General features: G+C 33.9%; 1 long non-coding RNA gene across 1 annotated transcript; it reads left to right on the top strand.

Annotated features, from left to right (window-relative positions):
* The first annotated feature begins 947 nt into the window (after nucleotides 1–947).
* Nucleotides 948–14,057, top strand: LOC127858094 (uncharacterized). Its single transcript, XR_008038747.1, has 3 exons — nucleotides 948–1,032; nucleotides 12,805–12,932; nucleotides 13,931–14,057. It is a non-coding gene; the product is annotated as an uncharacterized LOC127858094 (long non-coding RNA).
* The last annotated feature ends 13,004 nt before the right edge of the window (nucleotides 14,058–27,061 follow it).

Raw genomic sequence — 27,061 nt, forward strand, 5'->3', positions numbered from 1 at the left:
TGTCCACTATGTTTGTCTTCCCAAAAATAGGATATACAGTGATTATTATGCACTCTAAGTCAAATTGCAAACTGTATATAAAACTATTTACACTTATCAGTATTAACTGTGGTTGCTTTGTGGATTATTATGCCACTTAAGGTTCATGTAGAGGCTTCAGTTTGAAAAATGTGGGACCCCCAGCATTGAACTCAAACTTGACTAAACGAAGAGTGCCACATTGAAGATTTATACATATATGCTTACAATGATGGTTTACCTTCAAACTGCTACCAATGTTTTACAGCAACGTCTCATACCATCGACAAAATCAATCAAAATAAAAAGCGATTTTAACACAAAAATAGACATAATTTTCAAAAATCTGAATCATGATAATTCAACGTAGTTCGGTGGAAAAGTATAGCACTAGTGAATAATATCGACATTGACGAGGGCAAGTTACGCTTAAATAGTGAAAAAAGTTTACAAATCTAAAAAATATCAAAACTGGAACACATGTCATTTCATGACCATGGGGGCAGCCATTATTAAATTAATAAAATTGCAAGAAACATTCTAAAAACTCACTCATCACCTAATTGACATTCCAAATGGTTGACGATGACAAATTCATTGGATTGTAATCTTTTCGTTGATGTGTGCAAACTGCATGATCAGACCTCATAAACACTCAAAAATATGAATATTGTACGATGAAAATCACCAATGTTTACAATTGTTGTCGTATCACATGTACTTGTATTATTGCGCACAAAATAGTACGCTTACAGAGTGACAGAAAGATCGAAACGAAACTCCGTTCAATTCATCACTGTACACTATTTTATTGATAATATAGAATAAGACATCGGTTCAACAACCTAAAAGTACAAATATTTCTTTTATACGGAATTTTTAATAACGAAGGTGACAACAACGGAAGTCGCATTGATATTCTGTGAGATGCACTTCGGCTCCATATAAACAATACAAATACACCACAAAAGACGTGTGGGAGACAATTTTCAGCTCAACAAGATTTGCAATGGGGTATGTAATTGTATGTCTGTGTGGTCATTTCTGTTATTAAGAGCGATCTCTTCCTGATTAATGATAACAGTTGTTTTACTAGTTGCGGCCCAACTGTCAAAATAAGTATTTGTTTTCTTAGCACTTCACGTGATTTCGACCGATTTGTAATGCACGTTCTTCTACGGAGCACCGCGAGTGATACGCTTTAAAAATGGGTATAAGTAATCGAAAACATATAAAAAGAATCGGTTTGCCGAAAGGAAGACACTCTTCCAAACGGTATAAGAACAGTAGTTGTTCAGGAAGAAAGAAAAAACCATCATACCTAGCTGTATCAATGAAAGAAAAGCCTTTGAAACTGAAAATAGTCAGGGTGAAACACCAGCAAACAAAACCATTCATGAGCTGTACAGGTAAGAGTTTCGTGATTTGAATTTATAATTGTTTAAAAAGCTTAATTGGCATTTGACTATACAGTATTTCTTTGGAAATTTTATAATAAGGCTTTAAGGGGTATGTACGTAGTCTAGTGACGCCAACCACGACACCTCAAGTCGGATCACTGGCCTTTGTGCTGTATACTTCAAAGTTGCATTGTGGTAAACACTTTTTCCTATGATAAGTGTTGGTTTGTAAATCATGGAGCATGGATCAGTAAAACTCGATTGTTCATTGTCGGCTCGGGTACTACTTACATGTATCCCGGGTACTCTTAAGTATACTTACATGTACCCGGGGTACGGTAAATATACTAAAACGTACCCGGGAAATTTAACGCTAAATCGGTCTTTATCGGTTATTTTTTTTAATAAATTATATTTACGTTTATATCAATTTTCTGTAAAATGGCCTCTATATTATCGAAACTCATACTCAAAAATGTTGATGCATTTTTTTAATTAGAAGTTTGTTTTAGATAATCGGTAGCGCGTTTTACGACAGCGGATTTGGGGCGGGATTACAACTCAGGAACAGTCTAATTTCGACCGGGTAGGATTAAGTATATTTACCGTACCCGGGGTACATGTAAGTAAACATAAGAGTATCCGGGGTACATGTAAGTAGTACTCGAGCCGACAATGACCAATCGAGCATCAGTAAACTTTCAATTTAACGTATCTGAAATATTGTCCTGGCTCAATGTAATTAATGATTGTCCGGGTGGCGTTTGTCTGTCAATCATTTCAAAGTATAAAGTACCGGGTAAGTGGAAATAAAATTAAAAATGCAACACAATCTGATCATTACATTTAAAGTTTGTTACATGGTTGTTATATGAGGGCTCATGATGCTTGTATATGTAACAAATGTGAGAAAATTATGCTGCAATAACCCGGTACAACCACATGCCATAACAACGCTTGTCAACTGAGCAACACCACCAACTTACAAATATATATCTTGATAATATTAAGTACTACTACAAACTCAACAATAGCAATGAAATTCATCAAAAATTTCTCAGGTACACAATTCCTTTTTGCAATAATTCATGAGTATGTGTAATCAAAGCAGTTATCGTGGTTTATTTACATTAGGCGCCAATGTAACCAGAAGTGATTTATAAAATAATGAAGCCTAAATTAAATATGCATTTATTTTCTTACCATTAAGCATTTTGAGTTAATGTTCTATCTTACAGAAAATTTTCCATGTAATTAACATAAATGTTAAAATTCTTCTCAATAACTTGCTTCATGAACAAAATATCTTTAAAAATATCATTAAAATTTTCCCAAATGTACTGGTTTTGCGTGACATTTTATGTAAAACGCAACTTTCAATTCTATACTTCAAAAAAACTTACACAAATATTAGGTATTGCCTTCATTTAATGAATATAAAAATGCATATACTTCGAAAATATGCTTCTTACTTAGGTTGATATCTCAACAAGTGTTCAAAGCAATTTGGCAATTTTTGTCACAATTATCACCTCTCTTCACATATTAAGAGGTGGCATCATAAAGGGCTTCAACATTTATAGGCAAATAGTGTCCTTTTAACATTTCACATGCTTATTCTACACATGTGTACATGTATTTATACAGTTATTTGGTCATGTAAATTTTGAACAGCTGAATACTAAATGTGGTAAGAATTTGTCCCAAGTGTACATTTTTTAAGAAAATTATTTTTAATTTATCATAATATAGAATTTCAAACAATTTACATCATTTTCTTCAAACCATTAATACTTACACAAGATGTACTGAAAATTTGATGCCAAAACGCTGTGAATTTTTTTTGCAATACAAATATAGTTGTCTCCCAATTATACAAAATTTTTATCATGTTTGATGGACATGTGAGATTTTTAAAAAAATACACAAAGGCACTAATTTTATTAAAATAAGTACACAGAAGACTGTAATCTCCAAAAGAAAAAATATGTTTTCTTCACTATGTCGGTGAAATACTCTTAATATATGGTTATTTCTCCATATTTTGTGTACATAACAAAAATATAAGCATATAAACGATTATGTGTAGGAAGTATATTTTACTTTAACATAAAATTATTAAAAAAATACATTTCCTCTTGTTAAATCAATGTAAATATAAAAAAAAACTCAAACAAATCTTTAATATTACATGGAATTTGGTTTTTTAATGTTGTACATGTACAGTTGGGACACAAAATGAATGTTTTTCTTATAAACATCAATAAAGTGAAAACAAACTTACATAAGAGCATTATTAATTATTAAATTTCTATTCAAGAAAGTATTCAAAATCAAAACTGAAGACAAAAGCCAAAATAAAAGTTGAACATGGTCAAATATGATGGATGAAAAAGTCTTTCATACACTTATAATTAAACCACGCAGGCTGTCCCCCTCGTGGTACAATTCCTACGCATCTACACTCAAAACCATGTTATAAACTACCATAAACAACGCTATAGCATTTATTATTATTTCATTATTGTAATGAAACCTTACCAAAATATATAGAGGATATATTGTTTTACATAGGAATGTCATGTAAGAGGACATTGTGTTATGTATAAAGTATACAATTAACAAGGTCTAATTTAAAAAGAACAAGGTCCAATATATATATATATATATATATATATATATATATATATATATATATATATATATATATATATATATATATATATATATATATATAATATAATGTTTAATATATAAAATTTAGTTTCATATTTTTTTTTATCCCATGTTAATTTGTATTATATTTTACTGACTGGTTATTTCTTATAATGAATGACAACTAAAGTTCTCAAGTACAAATAACCATAAATCTTTATAAATCAACCTTAAATCATGAAACGTACCTTCAAACAAAACTGTTGCCATAACTTAACATCTTAAATGTTAGAAAAATATTGTTTTAGGCTTCATTATTTTTATCTCGACTAATGTATATGAAATATATATAGTGGAGCTATCCTACTCATCCCGGCGTCAGCGTTCCCGTTAGCGTGCAAATGTTATAGTTTGCTTACTAAACCAAATATCTTCCATGTCCTTTGACATATTTATTTCATATCTTGCATACTTCCTTACCAACATTACCCCAACCTATAAACAAGAGAAGACAACTCTATCAAGCATATTGTAATAATTATGACCCTTTTTCTAATTAGAATATGCATATTATTGATAAATCTATGTTAAATTTTCAGTACCATCCCAAATATTTTCAACATCCCTTGACATATTGCTTTCAGATTTTGCATACTTCTTTACCAACATTGCACCAACCTATAAACAAGAGCATACAACTCTATCGAGCATCTTGTAATAATAATTGCCCTTTTTCCACTTAGAATATGCATATTACCGTTATTGGTTATCTATATTAATTTTTGCATACCACCCCAAATATTTTATATGTCCATTGACATAGTGCTTTCATATTTTGCATACTACTTTATCAACATGACCCCAACCTATAAAGGAGAGCAGACAACTCCATCAAGCATATTTTAATAATTATGGCCATTTTTGCCTTTATAATATGCAATCTATTTATAAATGTACGTTAAATTTACATACCACCCACAAAATTCTAAATGTCCATTGACCTATTGCTTTCATATTTTGCATACTTATTTACAACATGACCCCAACCTAAATCAGTGTGTAAGTAGGCTGGATAGCTCAGTTGTTAGAGAGTTGGCACGGTATACGGGTGTCCCGGGTTCAGGTCCCAGTATGGCTGCATGTTTTGCTCACAGGTTTACATTACATATATGGATTTTAAGAATGATTACAGTGTAAATACTATTTAATGATAACATGCAATTTCATTTTTATGTTAAGTTCAATGTAAGGAAATTATTCATTGCTTGTGAAAGCAAATTTCATCATTTATCAAAATGTTTTTAGTATATTTTCTGATAATGAAACAAATATATATTGAGCATTTTGTTAAGGGTTGTGAATGAGGCTTTGTTCAGTGACTTTATTAACAATTTTTAGCATTTCAACATTCATTTATTTTTCTGATTGGATGAGGCAATATTCACATTACAAACACCTTCTGATGTCATCTGATGAGCTATATTACACTTAAATGTTTTAAAGCACTAAGTCAAACTAAAAAAATACTCAGGATTAATAAATTCTTATATTGAGACAAAATTTATGAATTGGAACTATTTCATAGAATTTGTTCAATATAAAGTTTGGAATTTAGTGAAAAGGGGGAATACTTCATTTTTTTATATTATTTTAACGGTTCTTAAACAATGCAAACCCAAAACTTCAAAATCAATGTAACATAGTTTGGTAAAGTTGTTAACCATATTGGACTTGGTATTAAATAGTCTGTACAAAATGTTACAGGAATGGCGAGAAACTCTACAAAATAAAAATAAAAAGTCGCATCACTCCCAACAGTGGCTATAGGTTTATTCAACTACATGCAGTGCAGATGATCTTGAAAGAAACATGCATGCATGCTGCAACATGTGAAACGGCCAAAGGATTAGTTAGTGGAGGAATTGCCCCAATTGATCTTGTCTCTGAAGTAAACTCCTATGGTTTGGCATCAATATTATTAGCAAAGTGTCTTGGATGTAACCAAGCTTTCAAATTTGATACCAGTCCAAGACTTGAAAGTGGTAATTTTGATGTGAATGTTCGAGCTCTGTGGGGAACACTGATAACAGGAAATGGACTATCGCATTTAAACGAACTACTTGCTGTCCTAGATTCACCAGGATTATCTCGGAAGTCCTTCTTAGATATAGAAATTAAAAATAAACAATTGGTGGAATCAATACCTACAGGCTGATTTGGATAGGGCAATAGAGGAGGAGAAAAAGATAGCTGTAAAAAATGGGAGCTTTCATCAAGGTTTGTAAATTTATGCATTAACCCATTTGTCCCTCTTACAGTTTGCAGCAGACAACTTAAATTCATTTAAATAAATGGCATATACCAATTTAAGCATGTTTTTAAGTCATCAGCCCTTGAAAATCTTGTGACAAATTGAAAAATTGCTCATCGTCAGCAATTTCTGCTTTTGTCATTAGGTTTTCAAATGTCATCTGCTGCAAGATATAAAAATGCATCTGCAGGAACTGAAAGTTAACCTTTACTCCATGAATGTATTACACTTATTCATATTGAAAGCATCAGCAAACAACAATTGTACATTAAGGACAAGGACAATCTCATCAGAATTTTGGGAAGAAATTCTTGTAACAATGGGAAAATTTGTAACAAGCACTTTATAATGTTCTAATCATGCTTAAATAATTGTGCAACAGACATTTAATTATTACAAAATAAAAATTAAAAAAAATAATGCAAGTGCTCCGTGAGGAGGAGGTCCTAGTGGGGCTGGGAAATAAGGCGTCATGCTACCTTAAAATTGGCCATAAATTTTGCAATATTGAAAATAGCAACTTTATATTTGGCATGCATGTGTATCTCATGGAGCTGCAAATTGTGTGTGGTGAAATGTGAAGGTCAAACATAAAATTCTGCGTTGTCGTCCGCATGCTAAAACCATAATAATTTTTGAAGGTTTTGAACATTGACTGTAAAATAAAAGTGATTCAACCTACAACATTGAAACTTCATATTTAGCTGCACTGTGATAAATTCTACATTCCACACCCATTTTTGGGTCACACTAGGTCAATGTGACATTTGAAAATATATAATAAAAAATTTACTAGCTGCCACACCCATTATGTGTTACTATGTCAAATGTCAAGGTCATTTTGACCTGCACCCACGGCCGGGCGTTGGCACCCGCTTCACGGTGCGCTTATTACCAAATATAACAAAAACACTATAAAGATGTTTCAACACCAATGTATTGGTAGCAAATAATATATGATAATTGTATTTAAGAACTATACATCTCTTTTACATACTTCAGCAGTTATTTTCCTTTGTTATGCTTAAATAAATCAAGTGATTTAGGAGCATCATGCACATGTTGTACATATATAATAATGCTGGTTGGAATGATGGTTTAAAGCATAAAAACAGGTCTGTAGATTAGGGTAGATTACAATATTTCTTCATTAAATCCCACATTTTTGGTATTTATCATTAGAATCATTTCATGGAGACAAAACTAATGAGTATCAACAACATAGGGTTTTGATCAAAATTACAGAAATAAGCGGTGGGATTTTTTTATCTAAAGCTCTTATAAAAAGGTATATTTTATATAACATTATTTATTTGTTCCTTTTCAGGTGTTCCGGCTATCAGTGTTATCTGTGATGGGGGTTGGAGCAAGCGCTCTCATAAACACTCATACAATGCTTTAGGCGGCGTTGCCATTATTATTGGGCAAAATACAAAAAAACTAGTGCATGTTGGGGTCAGAAACAAATACTGTTACATCTGTAGTAGAGCAGCGTCTATTGGGTGTGTTGCAAAAGACCATACGTGTTTCAAAAACTGGACAGAGTCAAGTCACGCTATGGAAGCAGAAAGTATAGTTGAGGGGTTTAAAAGGGCGGACTTGTTTGGTGTACGTTACACAACAGTGATTGGTGGTGGGGATTCTTCAGTTTATGCAAACATTCGGGAAGAAGTTTCAATATGGAGGAGATTTGTCTCAAAAATAGAGTGTGCCAACCATGTTTGCAAGTGTTTGAGAGGCAATCTTGAAAATTTGTAAAAGAATTTCCCTCTCTGAAAGGCAAAGGCAATTTAACTCAAGCTCTCCGCATTCAAATTGATAGCGCTGTAAGGTGTGCAATTCGTATGCGGTCAGAGATGGCTGATAAGCAACGGGCGGCAAAACAGCTTTCTTGTGATATAAAGAATAGCATTTACCACATATTTGGGGAGCATGACAATTGCAGTTTAGATTTTTGCAAAGCAAAACATTGTTTAATTGAAGAAAAAAATTCAGAGGACCAACAATTAAATATAGAAAATCATAACTCAGGATGTGATGACTTTATCTTACAACAGTCCAAGTACTGGAGTGAAGGCATGTCAATGAATGAACAAGAGATTGCAAGGGAGAGTTTCTACTCTAAGTCAGGGACAATTTCAGAGATTAAAAAAGTGATTCCTTTGCTTAACAGAGTTGCAGACACGAGTAACAGGTTGATTGGAAACTTCACTTCCAACCTCTGTGAATCTTGAATGCTCATACGTACCAAATTTGATGGAGAAAAAGTGGTCAACCATTGCAACAGGTTCTCCTGGAACACCAGATGTTATGCTGGTGGACTGTGCAGTAATCTTGGGCCAAAATGGGTGCCAATTGTCTGGGAAACATGCACTAACTCAAAGCCAGGAACCATTTGCTTGCAACATTATGAGCGCGAGGAAAGACAGTTAGTTGATAACAACAGGATTAAGTCCACATCAGATTCGAAGAAAAGAAGGTAGTGTCGTAAATTAAACTTTAATAAAGTAAGTAATTCTAAGAAAGCAAGGCATGAATATGGCCCACAGGCTATCGATGTGACTGAAGATGTACCTTCTATAACTTTGGAGAATATGAAGAAAAATTCTTTTGAAAGTGAAGTGAATGTTTCATGTGATTAATTGCAAATATAGAGAAGAAACTTGAAACTTGCTAATTTGATGAAACGCCTATTTATATAATTATATTCAATGGCGTTGTACAAAACATATGTATGTACATAAAATTGATAAAAGATAAGAGGTATTGATACTATTATGCAGCATTAGTTAAAGGATTAATGATCTTAAAATGTGTGATATAAATAAGAATGCTATTAGGAACTTAAGCAATAAAACAATACCGGCTACACTATTAAAACACAGTAAAAGTAAAATATTATGTAATAAATTGATATAACTAGAGTTAAGACAATAATTATAATGAAAATATGAGCAAATATTTGGCAACATAAAGAAACTGTTTTTCATTAACTAAAAGGAAACGTAAAAGGATATTTCTGCTCTCTGGCTGTCGGATCCCACAGCTACCGGTCACCTGTCATACTTAAGGACAATGCTTTTGGGTTTTAACCTAATTTGAACTATCGTGACTACAAGTCACAAATAGACTGACCAAGTGTGACTACAAGACACAACTTGAAGGTTAAAATTACAGTGTGACTATAAGACACAACTAGAAGGCCTAAGCATGACTAAAAGGCAGCTGGTTGATGTAATTCAATCATTGAGCAAAGAAGCCCTAATGATTCTTAGTTACCAGTCACTTGTACAATAAATATCCTTTTCGAGCAAAGAAGCCCGCACAATTCTTTAATTGCTTGGTCCTATGAGTCCTACTGAACAATAAGCCAGTACAACTGAGTCTCGATTATTTTTTTAAATCACAGGTATTCCAATTAAAATAGGTTGTAAAAGTCTCTGAAGAGAAATGTTTTCAAATTCCTTTTGAAAATGTTTATTGATGCGGAAGTCCGGATGCTTGATGGAAGGTCATTCCACAGTTTCGGACCAATAACTCCGAAACTCCTGTCCATGAAAGTTTTTCTCTTTGTGCGTTTCACATCATAACATCCGTCATACGAGACGGTAGATCGTAGGTTACGTGCTGGTACTTTTTCTTTTAAAAGTTCTGTAAGGTATTTTGGCGCGTTACCAACAGAACAATTATACATGAAGTTCAGTAATTTGAATGTTATCCTAGCCTTTACTGGTAGCCAGTGTAGTTCATACAATGCATCTTTTGAACTGTCATATTTCTGTCGGCCGAGTACCAATTTGGCAAACATGTTTTGGATACGTTGCATTTTGTTTATTTCGCATTGAGCTGTTCCATACAAGATGAGATTACAATAATCTAGATGGGATATTACCAAAGACAAAACGAGTATTTCTGTTGCTTCTTTTGTTTAGTATTTCCTTATGTTTTTGATTTTAAGGTAGTTGTACATGGCTGTACGGCACTTAATTTTGATGTGTTCTTTAAAATTTAGTGTTTCGTCTAAATATGCACCCAAATACCGTATGCATTTTTCTGCTTTAACAGTGTCACCAGCAATATCTATTTCTTTAGATTGACATTTATTTAATTGGGGTCTACTACCGAACATGATGAATTCCGTTTTTGATGCGTTCATTTTCAGTTTATTCTCGTTCATCCAGTTGTTAATAACGAGTGCACAACTTTCAAGTTCTTGAATGGCAGTTCTTTCAACGAAGATGTAGGTTTGAATCGCTTGTTTGCGGTGTGGTCGTCTGCAAAACCGTAGACTGTTATGGAGGGAGGAACGACATCAAACAGTGTTCCAGCGTACGTCAGGTAGAGCCATGGACCAAGACAACTACCCTGGGGGACACTACACTCCAAAGAACGTGCCGCCGATAAAGCTGTCTTGTTGAGAAGTCAACAAAACAGCAATCAAACTGTGTACCATAGAAAGAAGAAAGGAAAAAAAGAGTCACCTCCTCCAATTTTGGACAAATTTTCAAAAGAAATCCTACATTGAAGATAAAACCCTTATTGCTTTCTATGTTGTATAGCAAGTTTGGAGGAAATTGTTATACGCATATTGGCCTCAATAAGAAACATATCACAAAGTTAGAATACTTGGAATTAAGGAAAGATACTGTTGAAAGAATGTTGGTCTTGTTGTTTCAAAGGAACACAAATATCTTGCTGCAAGTCCTGATGGGAAAGTAAAATGCCACAATGGAGATGTTGGACTTATTGAAATAAAAAATGTTTTATATAATACGCCAATTAATTTGAAGGAGGCAGCAATTTCCAAAGGTGTACCAAATTTTTGTTTAGAATATATTGACGGAAATTTATCCCTTAAAAACAACACAACTATTATTTTCAATGTCAAGGTGCTCTTAATGTAACTGGATTTGGTTGGCTTGATTTTGTTGTTAGAACTGAGAACCCCTATTACATATTTAAACAGAGAATTACTTGTGATAAAAAGTTATGGGATGACATGGTTCCTAAGTTGAGTGCATTCTACTTTAAAGTCCATCTCCCTGAGCTTGCAGTTCCAAGGAATGGACAATGTCCAGGAATAAGAGAACCAGGATTATGGGTATTTTAAAATGCTTCTTGTTTAACCCTTAACCAAACAATCCATGTATTTTTCATCAGCTTCTAATGACTTTTTCAATCAGTGTAGGTAGAAGATGCATTTTTTTTCAATATTCCACTAGATAATTATGGCTTTTGTGACACTTTAAAGAAAAGAGTTATATTGTTATACAAGTAAAATGTAATCATCCAGATTGTGAATGCTATAAAATAAAAGTAAAAACACATGTCTGGCATTTAAAATATATATTGATATAGCCAACGCGTTTCGCACAACTCATCAGGGAATAATACAATGTATTACAAAATGTCATGGAGATAACGTCATATCAATGTGATTTATGTATAATTATGCAATGGATGCAAAAAAGATCATATAGGCCAAACTTAATTTTCAAGTTTTGGTAGAAAACCTTGATACAACAATTATATGCCTGTTTTTTGTATCGAGATTTTCAAATGTTGTATAAAAAGTCATCAAAAGGCGTTTATGTAAGGAAAATATTTGTTACCATACCTATCCAGGATAAACAAATATACAATTTTTAGCTCATCTATTTTTTGGAAAAAAATTATGAGCTATTGTCATCACCTTGGCGTCGGCGTCGGCGTTGGCGTCGGTGTCCGGTTAAGTTTTGCGTTTAGGTCCATTTTTCTCAGAAAGTATCAATGCTATTTCATTCAAACTTGGTACACTTACTTACTATCATGAGGGGACTGGGCAGGCAAAGTTAGATAACTCTGGCATGCATTTTGACAGAATAATGTGCATTTTTTATACTTAGAAAATTGAAAATTTGGTTAAGTTTTGTGTTTAGGTCCACTTTATTCCTACAGTATCAAAGCTATTGCTTTCATACTTGCCACACTTATTAACTATCATAAGGGGACTGTGCAGGCTCTCCACCCAAACCATTCCCCGTGCCCCCCCTCCCCCCACCCTAATTATTTTTAAAGATCATCTCACAAATGACCACCACACCCTCACACTATACCCCCCACCCCACCCCAATGTTTTTTTGAAACGGTTAAAAAACAGAAATATTTATTTTTATTATTTTATTTTTGAAATACCCTCCAACCATCGCACCCAGGAATCCCCTCCCCCCCCCCCGATTTTTTTTCCGCATTTTTTGGAAGATAATGTAATAAATGTCCACACCCCCACACTATACACCCCTCTTCACTCCACCCCTCCCTCCTTTGTGATTTAAATTGAGAGTCCCTTCACCTTTAAAAAGAAAATAGATGAGCGGTCTGCACCCGCAAGGCGGTGCTCTTGTTTTTCTTTTCACTATTCTTGATAAACTATCCTTACAGTTTGACAAGAAAATAAAGGTGATAGAGCCAAGAATGCCTAAACAGTCAGTAGAATGTCATCCAACAACTAGCCAATGTAGGCCAACCACACAACACAATCCTGTCAATTCAGAACTGAGTGCATTAAGGTATGTTTATGCATCTCTCGCTCTCTCTTTCTTTCTTTCTAGCTCTCTCTTTCTCTCTATTTCTCTCTATCTCTCTATTTCTCTCTATCTCACTATTTCTCTCTAGCTCTCTCTCTCTAGCTCTCTCTAGCTCTCTCTCTCTCTAGCTCACTCTTTGTCTATCTTTCTCTCTTTTTATCTCTCTAGCTCTCTCTCTAGCTCTAGCTCTCTCTCTCTCTCTAGCTCTCTCTCTCTAGCTTACTCTTTCTCTCTCTTTCTCTCTATTTCTCTACCTCTGTCTCTCTTTCGCTCTCTTTAGCTCTCTGTCTCTAGCTCCCTCTCTCTCTAACTCTCTCTAGCTCTTTCTGTCTCTCTCTCTCTCTATCTCTCTCTATCTCTCTCTTTCCGCCTCTCTATCTCTCTCCTCTCAACCCACACACTTATATGAGTTTCTCAATGATTCAATAATTATTTATTATATATTGGTTGTCAGATGCTACATGTTATAAGGTATTAAGACAACAGTCATTTTTATTTAACTATGGTATAAATTTATATGTTTTGAGTGATTTTTTCTGATTGAACCTATAACATTATAAAAATTTAGGCAATATACATATTATATCAAATTCAAATTTTGTGACTAAAAGCAGGTCAAAAGTATTATGAAATTCGTTGTAATAAGCTACTTCTCTTGTTATAAAAGATCTTCAAGCCTTTTTTACATGTTAAACATAGTATATTTTGACATGAGGAACTAAATCAGCCATTTACTTATATATTTAAATTTAAAATTGGTTAAATAGAATCATAGTCATTTAAGTACTAGTTCAGCTCATTAGACATAAATTTCAGATAGTTATTTCTATTTGCTGTTGTTTACATTATAAGTTTTAGAAACATTGTGTTAAGAGGAGAAGTTGCTGATTAAGAAATCACACTTTTTGTCATGATGTTTTCAATTGTTTGCTGCAAAATGCAAACATTCACCAAACGTGTATTAATATTTTATCTTGCAGAGTTCGTCGTAAAACATCTGTAAAATTTAATTGATGAACAATAAAACACAAATGGACAATTGATGGAAAACAAAAATGGTATCATGGAACAGTAATAAACATTTTACATGGCAGAGATGGTATAGATGCTGTTTATGAAATTCTTTATTCAGATGAATTAACAATAATTATCCACCTTATAGAAGACTTTAACAACAAAGAAGTGAAATGTGTTGATGTTTAAGGTATTAGTGATGTGTTTAAATGTTTGAATTTTAAATGTTTTATCATTATAATGACAAATGTATAGGATAACATATTCATTATTGCCGATGTCCTAAGTAGGTGTTTTACCTATTTTGTTTATTTTGCATTGTACTTAAACAGAACTTCCACATGGCTTAATGGTGTAGCGCCCCCCTCTGAATGGGTGGTATCAGGTTTCATTTCGACCGGTTCATACGTAAGACCCTTAAGCAACGAAGGAATAGTTTTGATATTTAGATAGCATTACACTTTGATGGAAGACTCCTGTTATAAGATGGTAGTACTTGATGGGATCCATGGAATTTGGGTATGCTTAATGTTGTCACGGTATTACTCCATACATGCCACAATGTCTCAAAAGAAATAAATAAAACAACTAACGGTGCAAAATGTTGTTTAAATATCTGCAGCAAACAAAATAAAAATTAGAGCAGCGCAGTTGCTGAAACATATTTTTATACATCATGTTTTAAATGTAAACATAAATGTAGCATAAACTGTACTTATGAATACATTTTCACCAAAAGAGAAATTGTTAAACAACTATTTATCCTTGACCACAATTTTTTATAGCCATGTTGATGTTGAAATTATCATTTGCGTTGCATGGACAATAATTGTTTGCTAATGCTTCCTTTTTAAAAAATTGTCTAAAATTACCTCATGTGTTAAATCCTTGAAAAATGTACATTAAGTCAGATTTAATTGATTTTTTTAATGCTTTGGTCCCTTCATACACATTTTTGTATTGCAGCAAAAAAACATTTTAAACCTTGATAATGAAGGACAAATTGCTCCATTTATCACAACGTGTTATAGGTAAAATAATGATGAAACACCAATTCCAAACACAGGTGATTCTAAAATGTTATAAATTTTGTCAAATTGGTGAATGGTGAGTCTTATTATCCACCATACCATGATTTTTAAAAAGTAGTTCCGTTTAGTTATTTTTAGAACTTTGTTTAGGAAATGTATCCAAAAAATGAAGTTTAATATAAACTCATTTGTTGTTTTATGACAATAATTTTCTGTGAAATGTTGCTAACTTGACCTTGTATATGTATATAGCTTTGTATTTATTCAAATTACGGTAGTGCATATCCTTCCTAACTTTAGATTGAGATTTTTTAAATTAGTGTAAAAATGTATGGGTCTTAAACAAGAAATATTAATAAAGCAAAAACATATTGAATGTCAAAAATGTGTTTATGTTATTCTATGCATCTTTACCTTTAAAATGATATATAGTTTGACCATATTGTACCACATTGAATGAAGAAAAACGAAATCAAAGTTTTCATGAATTTTATCCCCCCCCATGAACCTTAACACAACAACCAACATTCAACTAGCTTATTTACACTTGCACTTGGTCTTGAAGCTGAGTTCATGCTCTAATCGTCTTCCTTTGGCACAATTAAACAAAGTCTTGTAACTGATCTCTTTAAAACTGATTGTCCAATACGAACACTGACTGTGCGAACATGACCATCAGCTCCTGGGAAAATCTCCACTATTCTACCAAGCGGCCATCGACCTCTAAGCTGCTCAGGATCGACAACAATAACAACTCCTATCCTAAAGTCTCTGTGTTGTTGAAACTACTTCTTTCTTCCAGCAAGCATAAGCAGAAACTCTCGCAACCAACGTTTCCAGAAGTGCTTCACGAGTTCTTGTACATGTCTCCAGCGTTTAATTGAGAGTGTTTGGTTTGTTCCGCTATGATTGTTCTTTTTATAGGCATCTTTCACAATTAACTCTGTAACTGGACTCTTTCTTGGTAGTAACACAGGATACTTTGTGTCATGTGGAAGAAATTCAGAGTACTTTAGTCTACTGTCACTTCTTATCACCCCTTCAGTGTCTAATCTTGGAATCAGTTTGATCAGTTTGCTGGAAATTCCTACTTTCTGATTCTTACTAAGTTTATCATACTCTTATGCAAAATATCTTCTCTGTGTCTCTTTGATCATTTCAGTTTTGCTTTCTTCAATTTCAACTACATTCAATGGCCCACGGACTCGATCTTCTTTCTTCATTTTGCAGTTTTCAACAAATCGAATGACCCATGCTCGAATTCTAACAAGTTTTGTCCAATTTGAATATCTTTCCGGGCTTAGTCTTCACTCCTCTTGTGACACATAAAATGTACGCAAATGTGTTTGTGCTGTTTTTCGCATTTCAAGTTTTCCATCATTACCCACATCAATTTTGCTCTTTGGCCATTCGTTTTCACTTTCTTTTAGGAAGCTGGGGCCTTCCCACCAATTGTTCGCAACAGCAAGACTGTTAACAGGTAAACCTCTTGACACATAGTCTGCTGGGTTTGCGTTTGTTGGAACATATCTCCATTGACTTGGATTTGTTACTCTGTGAATTGCACCCATTCAAATGTTTTGAATTGTCTGCTGTTATTTCGTATCCAATATATGACATTCATGCTATCCGATTATAATGTTACTTGTTTGATTTCTATTTTAAGAGTTTTGCAAATCCTTGATGTCAGTTTTAAACCAAGTGTTGCTGCAAGTAGTTCAAGTCTTGGGATACTAGTAGATTTTGTGGGAACAACACGACTTTTTGCAGCTAGAAAGCGTACAGTCACATCCTCATTTTCATACTCACATCTCAAATATGTAACTGATCCATATGCAATTGATGATGCATCTACAAATGTATGAATTTACATTGACTTCAGTCGTGTTTCATTATTTTCGTTTTTGAGACAACGTGAAATCTTGATCTTATCTAAATGTTTAAGTTTTTCGAACAACCTTTCAAAATTCAACTTCTCTGCTTCTCTCACATTTTCATCCCAGTCAACCCCACTTAACCAGATGTCTTGCATGATTTGTTTCCCTCGCACTACATATGGTGCTAAAAAACCTAAAGGATCAAATATCCTACAAACAGTCTTCAATACATTTCTCTTTGTGATTTCATCTGGCATGGTCATTTCGTCACCGACTTTGAATAGAAATTCATCATGTTTTGCTTGCCAGGATATTCCAAGAGCTTTAGTTGTTGGCAGATTTCCTGTTCCTTAATCTATTTCTGCTGCTCTATCTTCTTCTGGTATTGTTTGTAACACTTTTAGTGAGTTTGAAATCCACTTTCTAGCATGCATATCAGCTTTCTGCCACAGCTCTCTCAACTGTCTACATAGTTATATTCCCTCTGTCAAATTTTTCGTAGAATCCATGCTATCGTCCATGTAAGTAGACTTCAGAATTGTCTCAGCCGCCATCGGATATATGTCAGCATGCAGCACAGCATTATGTTGAGATACATACTGGGCTAGATATGGTGATGAGTTAACTCCGAACACTAAACGTGTGAATTCAAATGTTTCGATGGGGCTTTCTGGTGATTCTCTCCAAAGGAATCTTTAGTATTTTTGATCCTCACTTGCCAGGCCAACTTTCAAATACATCTCACAGACAACTGCGATCTGATTTCTTCTGAACCTTAGCAATACATCAAACAGTTCTCTTTGCAATTTTGGACCTGTACTTAGGTACACATTCAAACATGTACCTTCATGTTTGGATGATGCATCAAACACAATGCGAACTTTTGTTGTTTCTTTTTCTGGCCTCACTACAGCAAAATGTGGCAAATACCATCCTTTTTCATTGCCTTTTCTTTCAACCATTTTAATAAAGCCTTTCTCTTCATATTTCCTTATAATATCACTATACTCCCGCTTCAATGCAGGAGAGTTCTTCATTTTTTTCTCAGTGCCTTTTAGTCTGTTTAAAGCACGACTATAGTTGTCAGGTAATGTATCTTTATCTGATTTCCATGGCAATGGAATTATGTATCTATTGTCTTTGTGTTCAATACTGTTTTCTATTTTAACCTGCACTTTCTTGTCTTCTAGTGACATTTGGTTACACTCCGTTTCACTTTCAACTTCCCAAAACTGTTTCAATAAAGTCTCCAAGGTATTATTAGCATGAAACACAAACATGCTAGTGCTATCATGATTATTTTCTCTATTTATTGGCCCAACACATGTCCATCCAAGCGGTGTCAATCTAGCCACTGGTTCACAATCACCACCTACTATCTCTCCAAGTGACCTATGAAGGTGCGCATAGTCAAGACCTTTCAGTAAATCTATCTTCTTCTTTCTACCAGTACTTGGAAATGGTATGTCTTTAAGATGTGGCCACTGCTCTTTCATTATTTGCCAATTCACAGTTTGAAGTTTTCCAGTTACATTTCTTGTTGTTTGTGCTTCCATTGAAAGCTCAAATTTTCTATTTAAGCTCCGGAGTTTGAACATGACATTCCTAGTGCTGAATCTATCTGATTTTCCATTCATCACACTTACTGCAATGGTTTTTCTTCCACCTTGTAGTTGTAATTCCCATGCAAAATCTTCGTTTAGATAAGACGTTGTACTCCCGTCATCTAACAATGAATTGATGACTTATTCACGATTGCCTGTTGATACTACTACCGGAATGGTTCTCAGAGCAATACTTGTTCAAATATGAGCACTATATGTCTTCGAGACATCTTCTTGTGGTACTGGGTGAAATGCTTTAGCATTAACATTCAAAACATCTCTATGTAATAGTCTGTTGTGTGTCTTTTTGCAACTATTTATTCCACACTGTCCCTTTAATCTACATTCTTTTCCCATATGATTACCTTTAAGGCATCTGAAGCAAAGTCCAGCATCTTTTGCTTGTTTCCATCGTTCTTCTACATTCATAGACTTGAATTTCATGCATTCCCATTCGAATGTCACAGATTTTCAATCGAATGTAGCGCTTCGCCACCAAGGTACTGACGTAATTGCAGAAGTTTGTACTGTGGGGTACTTAGCGATTCGTCAATACATGCTTGAAAAGCTGCCTTCCATGCAGGGTACTTTGTCTTGTCACCAGTGGACACGTGAATCTTTACTCTTTGAAGTTGTTTCCACATGTCTTTGCCTAATGCGTAATCCGATTTACTGCCGTCTTCATGTTTTGATTCATGATCTTGGTCAGACTTGTAGCTTACTTTGTGGTCAGACTTGGAGCTTACTTTGTGGTCAGACTTGGAGCTTACTGTGAAAACTTTATCATATAAACTCATGAGTTCATCATACTGTTTTTCAAAAATGTCAATTCATTCAAAGCTTTTGCCAATTCTGTTGAATCTTTCACCACTAAGGCTAGGTCTTGAACACTTTGCACTGCCATGTCCATAGCCTCTTCAACCTTGTCAAGAAACTCTTTCGCAAGATCTTTGTTTGTCGTATCATCGCTTAAAATGTCTTTCATTTTATTACGCGCCCGTGTGAATGCTGCTTTACATCTAGATTTCTTCACTATTAACTTTACCAAATTCTCCTAATGGGCCTCCTGAGGGGTGTCTTCATCTTCTTTGTCAGTCATTGTGAGATGTAGAAATAGGCAAACCTCGCTCTGCTAGGGTTCTATTTAAATCCGCCGCAGGAAAAAATAATAAACACACGCTATTGCACTTTTCAACTATATTATACTTTTATTACACTACAGTTATTTAAAGATTTCACAATATCCTTTACTTTTCATATAAAACATTAAAACAACTCTTTCCTATTATTCCTATTGTTGCTATAAAATATTTCCATGTCTATGCTGCTTTCTCTATAAAACCTAAAATTTAACTAAACTAAAACAAAGCTTATTCTAACAGCTATTTTTTATGTCAAAACATCTATTCAATTTGCTACAGGAAACAAGAGCATGGTGAAATTAATTCTCTTTCAACAAAGTGATATTTAAGGTAAACAACAGGCAACACAATGTTGTTATTAATTTCATGGTTAAATGCTATCCATTAATTTCCCTGCAGAACATGTAGCATATATCTCGTGAATAAAAGTGATCCACTACATATTGCCTAGCCCACGTGTTTCAGGTCGAAATAGAAGAGTCCATCTGCGATAAAGTAGCGTCGTTATTTTGTTTTTACCTGAAATACGGTCAATCACTGGTAACGAACGAGCCTGCAGTGACGACCGTTGAAAGTCATTGTGAACAGAACAGCTGTACTTTAAAAAAATGAATTGTGTGGCCTTATAGACACATGGAATGAAATATTTGACCATATGTAGAGTGTGTCGAACTTTCTGAGTCCAAATATTACAAAATAAAGATCTAGTCTTGAGATTTTGACAAACATTTAGTAATACTTCTGATATATAATATTTCTGATATATCTTAATCAAATCATTTTAAGAGATTAATACGATCAAGTTTGTTTGTCTTACTTAACAGTATATACTCTTTTAATAAGTGTCCTCCAAATGCATGCTTGCAAACAAGTACACATGTATATGGACATGTATATGTTAGTTGTACATATATTTTGTTTTGTATTAATTTTATGTAAAATGTTAATTGTTTGATGTAATGCCCTGAATTTTATATACACATGTGAACTTGACATAAGTGAGCACCATTCTTGTAAAACATGGATTTAAGTGCGTTAAGTGCCCTCCCACATTAGCCTGTGCTGTCCATGCTAATCATGGATGGCTCTTTCCTCGTAAACTGGATTGTCGTACTGCAGATGCTTCTATTGGGAGCACTCGCATTAAGCCTAGTCTACCTTGCTCTTTTCTCGTGATCTGGATTGTCGGACTGCAGATGCTTATATTGGGAGCACATGCATTAAGCCTAGTCTACTTTGAACGTGGCTTAAATAAAGGACTATGGTATGGTCAGGAGATCTTGATTTCAGCTAGGATTTTTGGGGGTTTCAATATTCATTTATGTGATCTGATGAAACGCTTTCTCGCAAAATTGGGCTTAAAGAGTCGTCATTAATATTCATGTACAGTCTTGACAGGCTCATCAGGGACGACACTTTCCGCCTTTGTTATTTTTCGCTAAAGGAAATCCTTTCTTAGAGAAAATCCAGTGCATGCGAAAAGTGTAGTCCCTTACGAGCCTGTGCGGACTGCACAGGCTAATGTCGGAAGACCAGTTTTCCAATGACGAGGCTCATATATGTATACAGACCTGGTGTAAAACAATGAAAGTCAGAATATTTTTTTTAAATATAAATCTATGTGTTTTTTTTCTCGATATAAGGCTGAAGTAGTGAATTGTAACGCCTCTAATATTATACTATAAAAAAAAGTGGTTGATATCGTTCGAGGCAATTATACGAGTACCGGAATCCACAACCAGGCTATGGAAGTCACAAATATCTTAGAATACAGGTTGTTCTCTCAATTAAGCACGTAGTGGTCAGTGTTTGCGCAAATATTCGCTGATTTTGTTTAGATAAGATTTTCCCTACCCAGCATTGAAGCAATATACAATCGATCTACAGATTGCCCCAAGATACATTGCTTTAGATACAGTTTGGCGTTTTAATTGATGTTTACACAGACTGTAGACATACGCTTGGAAATGCAATACAGTGACTCTTTAAAGAGAAGAAAAATCAACCACATTATAAGGGAAGTAATATCATCGGACAAAATCTTAAATTATATGTGGATTGCTGCCCTTATGTCACGTTTTGTCTGAAATGAATGTATTGGTTTCGGATGGAAATACATGAAAAAATAGATAAATGGAGGATATTCGTCGCTAAAATTCCAGTCATGCTGATCTGTGTTAAACATATTGTTTCCGGGTGAAATACATATGTGTTTCTTCCTTTGTAAACTCGAAAGGTGTATTTTGAAAACGAGGTTTGTTGATGTAACAATGTACACTCGTATTTATATAAAATAAGACGCACGTTAGTAAACTGTTAAATAAATAGTAGGTCTACCAGAGAGACAATTCCGAGTGTTCATCCTGACGTTCAGGATATACAATATTCATGTGTACGCCTACAATAGAACGCTGCCGAAACTGCCTTTACACGCGCATCTTTGCACTTTCCGAGCATCATGATGCGGGTATGTAAAGTCTAGCTTCACAGGTTTTGAAATAATAGACTAATAAGCTCCGCCCATTTCCCCGCCCATTTCACCATCGTAAAGAAACGTGAGCATTCGCTATTCTTCTCCGTATTATCTCCGTAACGTTTGAGACAAAAGATTGTTTGAAAATAAATCACAACTTAATCACAAATTACTAATTGAGGCGTGGTCGGTCATTAAAGGGACCGTTTAGCGTTTTGGTAAATTGACAAAATTAAAACAAGTTGTTTCAGATTCTCAAATTTTCGTTTTTGTTATGATATTTTTGAGGAAATAGTAATACTGACCAGTTACCTTGCTCTTAAATATCCATTATATGCATCTGTTGACGATATGAAAATCTGATTACATCCGTCTGATAACTAGGTCAACCCTCAGCAGATTGAACAGCTGTTTTCATGCATATAGAGGTCGTGATCTTTTTCCCACGCACTTAAACACCCAAGTCCTTGTAAACATTGTCTAGTCAGGTGGAAAGTGTACGCAGTAATATCTGCATTAGATGTGATTCGCATAATGGGAAAACACATATATATATTTTTTTATGCTTGAAAAACAACAATGTTAATAAAACGTTAACAGCTTATAGTTTTGTTTAAAAGTTTGAATTACAAAAAAAAAACTTTAAAAAAAAGTAATTAAATTAATAAAATTAAACATTATGTAACATTTATTTTATGCTTTCCGGTGGTTTATAGAGAAATATCAGTGAATTAAAACTGATAATTTCACTGTTTCAAACAGTGAAAATTATCAGTGAGAATTATCGCTAATTTTCATTGTTTATTGTGAAATGACGTCATTTTTTGACGAAACGACGTCATTTTCCCAGCAAAATTCGTTAGTTAAACTCTTGAAAAATGTATATAAACTGTGAAAAATGCATTAAATAAAAATAAAATTTGTTGGATTCGGTGGATTATCGATTTTAATTCACTCGTGATCATAGCAGAATATATATTTCACTCGTGGCTGCGCCACTCGTGAAAATATTATTTTCTATGATCACTCGTGAATTTAAATCGATAATCCACCGGATCCAACAAATATCCTCTATATAATACATTTTTTTCATTTTTTTTTATTAAAACATTAACTGTTTATAGTGTTGTTTAAAAGGTTAATTCTTTTTGTGAAAAAATAATAAAAAATAATAAAGTTATAATCAATATATATTTTGCATTAAGCACCCTTTTCCTAATTACGTCCTATTTAAAGATGTTTAACAGTTGCTGTTTTTTTGGGTTTTTTTCGGGGGGAGGGGGTGAGCACAGGATGTTCCACTTAAGCTCGTCTGAATGCTTCAAATGTAGTTTACTCTTCACTGAGCCCATTTAAACTGATTCATGTCAGTCAATGCCTGCTAATTCTTCAAACCCTTATAACAAACGACTGCTGGGGTATGTACGAAGTAAACAATTCACTCAATTACAACATTTGTATAATCACACGAGTGAAAAAGAGTGATTTATTGAGTCGCGTTCTGAGAAAACTGGGCATAATGTATGTGCGTAAAGTGTCGTCCCAGATTAGCCTGTGCAGTTCACACAAGCTTATCAGGCAGGGACAATGCAAGGTTGGGTCTAATAATAAACACCGTACTTTCGATTTCAAACGTTTGTTCAAGAAACGGGAGATAACAACGAAAGTGGCCGAGCATGCATATGTACAGCGATTTTACCCGCTGCACCTAATCTGATAAATAAACATATACCTGGTTTTTATCACATTAGTGTCCGACCACTATAGTTATTGCCGTGCACCATCAATAATTCAGAGTTACCTTCCTTAATTCATGTCACGAATGTTGCTCCTCTTTATCCTCGGCTATTTCCGTAAAAATTGCCATACATGGAAGTTGCAAAATCGTCTACTTATGTTAATCGCTTATGTTTGTAAAAGTCAAGTGTGAACCTGTCAACCAGAGAGTGATAGCTGATGCAGTTTCATTTCACCAACGGTAAGGGGTACTGTGTAAAGCGTACCGTGTACGTACATTTGATACATGTGGCGAAATTAGTTTTGAAAGTTACAAAAGCGAATTGCAGTTTGACTAATTCGAAAGATATCAACTTTAAAGTTACACGTGGAAATTGAACTTGTAAAACTGAGATAATCAAAAGACCACTTATAAGCAACATTTTATATTTAACAAATCTATTCAGTGCGATATAAGTATAAATTGTCATGTTGACAAGGCTGGATTTTAGGCAACGAATAACCTCCGTATAGTCAACGTTCAGAGCAAATACACACTTGTCTGTTCTCTTCAAAATGCGTGTTAAATAATTAGATCCATTTTGTTAAACAAATGGTTTGTCTTGGAAGAATGTACTTTCAACTGATGTTCAGAGGTATTTTCGAAAAGATTTGAAAGGATTTTAATACATTTTAGTTTCAACGTACCTGTACATGTACTAATGACAAAAATGCAATGAAATTATTATTCTGATTTGGAAGTAACATGTTCATTGCCAATACGTACATATTTTAATGTATTGTTTCCACATACTTTTAATATTTGTGTGGTTGTATATTTGAATCAAGCGACTATTTTGTGCACATTGTTATCGTAAACGCATTTCCAAATGTAAGTAACGTGTTTGTTCTCTTTGGCACAATGGTTAACAATACATATTGGGTAAAAGGAACGATATAGTGCATTTCGGAGTGCTTTTGTGTAATATGCTCAGTCATCAATAACCTTTTATTTCCAAGTATATTTTGGGAAATATTTAAACCAAAATAACTTCATATTAAATTGTGCTTTTTTCTTCAAAATTTCTGTAAAATTATTAACGATCCTTACTATTCCTATGGAAGAATGTCTACTTAAGGTGGAACATAATGCATACGCATGTTGTACATTAAAAGTTATTAGTTCAATAGACAACATCGCTATTTGAAACTTTCCTATTTCGATCTATTTTAAGTGTTGCGAAAGATTATCCCAACCATTAGTTCGTAATAAAATATATCATAATGTAATATTTCATCAGGAGTGTGCGCTTCGTTCTTTGACAGCATATTTGTTGCGAGCGGAAAGCGCTAGTCGAACGAACAGTTTTGGTGTGCTTAAATTGTTTGCTTGATTATTTTAACATTTCATTATTTCTCAAAACATTTCTCGCAATACTACAAAGACGTTAGGGTAGACGGCAGTTGACAATTTATTGTTTGAAACAAGCATATTCGGGGTAATTGGTCGTTTTCTTGCCTTATTTTCACTTAAGAGACGTCGTTTCTAGTGTCAAACATACATAAGGCGGATGTTATTGGAAAACGAGTAGGGAAAGAACGACACTATTTAACTTGTTTTATTGTATGTGTATAAAGACAGACACAAACAACCAAGTTTGTAATTTTTCCTTATACAACCTTTAATATCGGGTCGTCCTGTATTGAACGACTGTAATGTTAATGTTTAACCTATATGATGTTATTGCTAATAAGCTTTTAACAAAGACGAGAAATAGTTTATACTTGTTTGGCTATATCCCATCATGGCTCAGAAAGTTGTGATTCTGCTGCACTAGTTGTTGCATAACCATTGAGTGGTAAAATAGTAATTAAATTGAAATGTATTCTTTATATTGCTATTTTAAACGAATTTCCCCCTGAAACCGGTTTAAATCCCGACTGCTTTTACATTCACATTTTTTTCATATGTTTGGTCATTTTTTAATGTGATGTGCAAGTGTTTTGTGTCTCGCTGTTTGGCGATCGGTGCATTGTATAATAAGTTTTTCTCTACAGCTTGTGCAGCGAGCGTTTCTCTTAACGGGTGTTTGACAATTAAATTTGAGCTGCAAAGGACAATTTTAAGACGGCACTTATAAAAAAAAATCGTAATATTCAAGACCTTACACATATTCTAGACCTTAAAAACCTTAAAAATGGCATGAAAAATATCTGCACAACTAAACAGTTTAATCATGATAGACAAAGTAAATGCATTTCTAATGCCATAATGGTGTACTTCAGAGTTGTGATTTTATTTCCCTGTTTCCATGAGCACTTGTATTATGGGCAAAGAGTTTTTTCGTACTTGGTAATGACTTTTAGTCATTTGTCCCCTATAAACGATCTTCAAATTCATTTGCCTAATGGTGGGCTGCGCCAGATTATATGGATCTGATATGTGGGGCATAAAAATAATAAGTTTGTTAAGCATACGCAAATCCTTCCATGCGTGCTATTTCTAAATGTAAGCGATAATGTTTTTAATGAGGCAGGTTTGAAGTATACAGGTCGGTTTCCTTTATTTAAGAGGTGACAAACGTCATTTTAAATATTGGTTATGATGACCTAGTGCATTACATAATATACTGTTCATTGTTATTGTCTTTTGAATTCACAAATTGGGTCTTGTCTGAAGGAACAATATGCACTTATATTAAATAAGTAACTAGTATGTTTACCTCTTAAACTTGTCTGTACTACAAAAAATTTACGGATGTTAGTATCTATATCAAGTTTACTGAACTATTATAACTATATTGCATCGTCAAGTCTGTATTGTTCCGAAAGGACTTGCAATGAGTAAGTGATAGGAAAAATACAATATGTTGAGGCATTTATATTCTTATGATATACCTCTATAAACCATGTTTGCAATAATTACTTTTAATAATTTTGCCGTACTTTCAGGTGGTTCTGTTCACAAACTCAAGAATATCATAATGTTTATTGAATTATATTCACCACCTGGTCCGTACATTCATTTGTTTTATATTTTGTGAATGGTCAGACATTTATTACAAACTAGTTTGAAAGTTGAAAGCTGTTTATTTTAATACAGTTTGAAATTAACAAATTACTAAGGACCGTGAATTTTTTGTTATCGACAAATCAAAAACAGCAGCGCAAACAAACGTAGCAAACATATTTAGGAGTCACTGCAGGTAGTGTATGTCTGTTACATTTCCTCTCCGACTGATTTTCTCTCACAA

Source organism: Dreissena polymorpha, chromosome 14 (genome assembly GCF_020536995.1).
Source record: "Dreissena polymorpha isolate Duluth1 chromosome 14, UMN_Dpol_1.0, whole genome shotgun sequence".
NCBI classification, from domain to species: Eukaryota; Metazoa; Mollusca; class Bivalvia; order Myida; family Dreissenidae; genus Dreissena; species Dreissena polymorpha.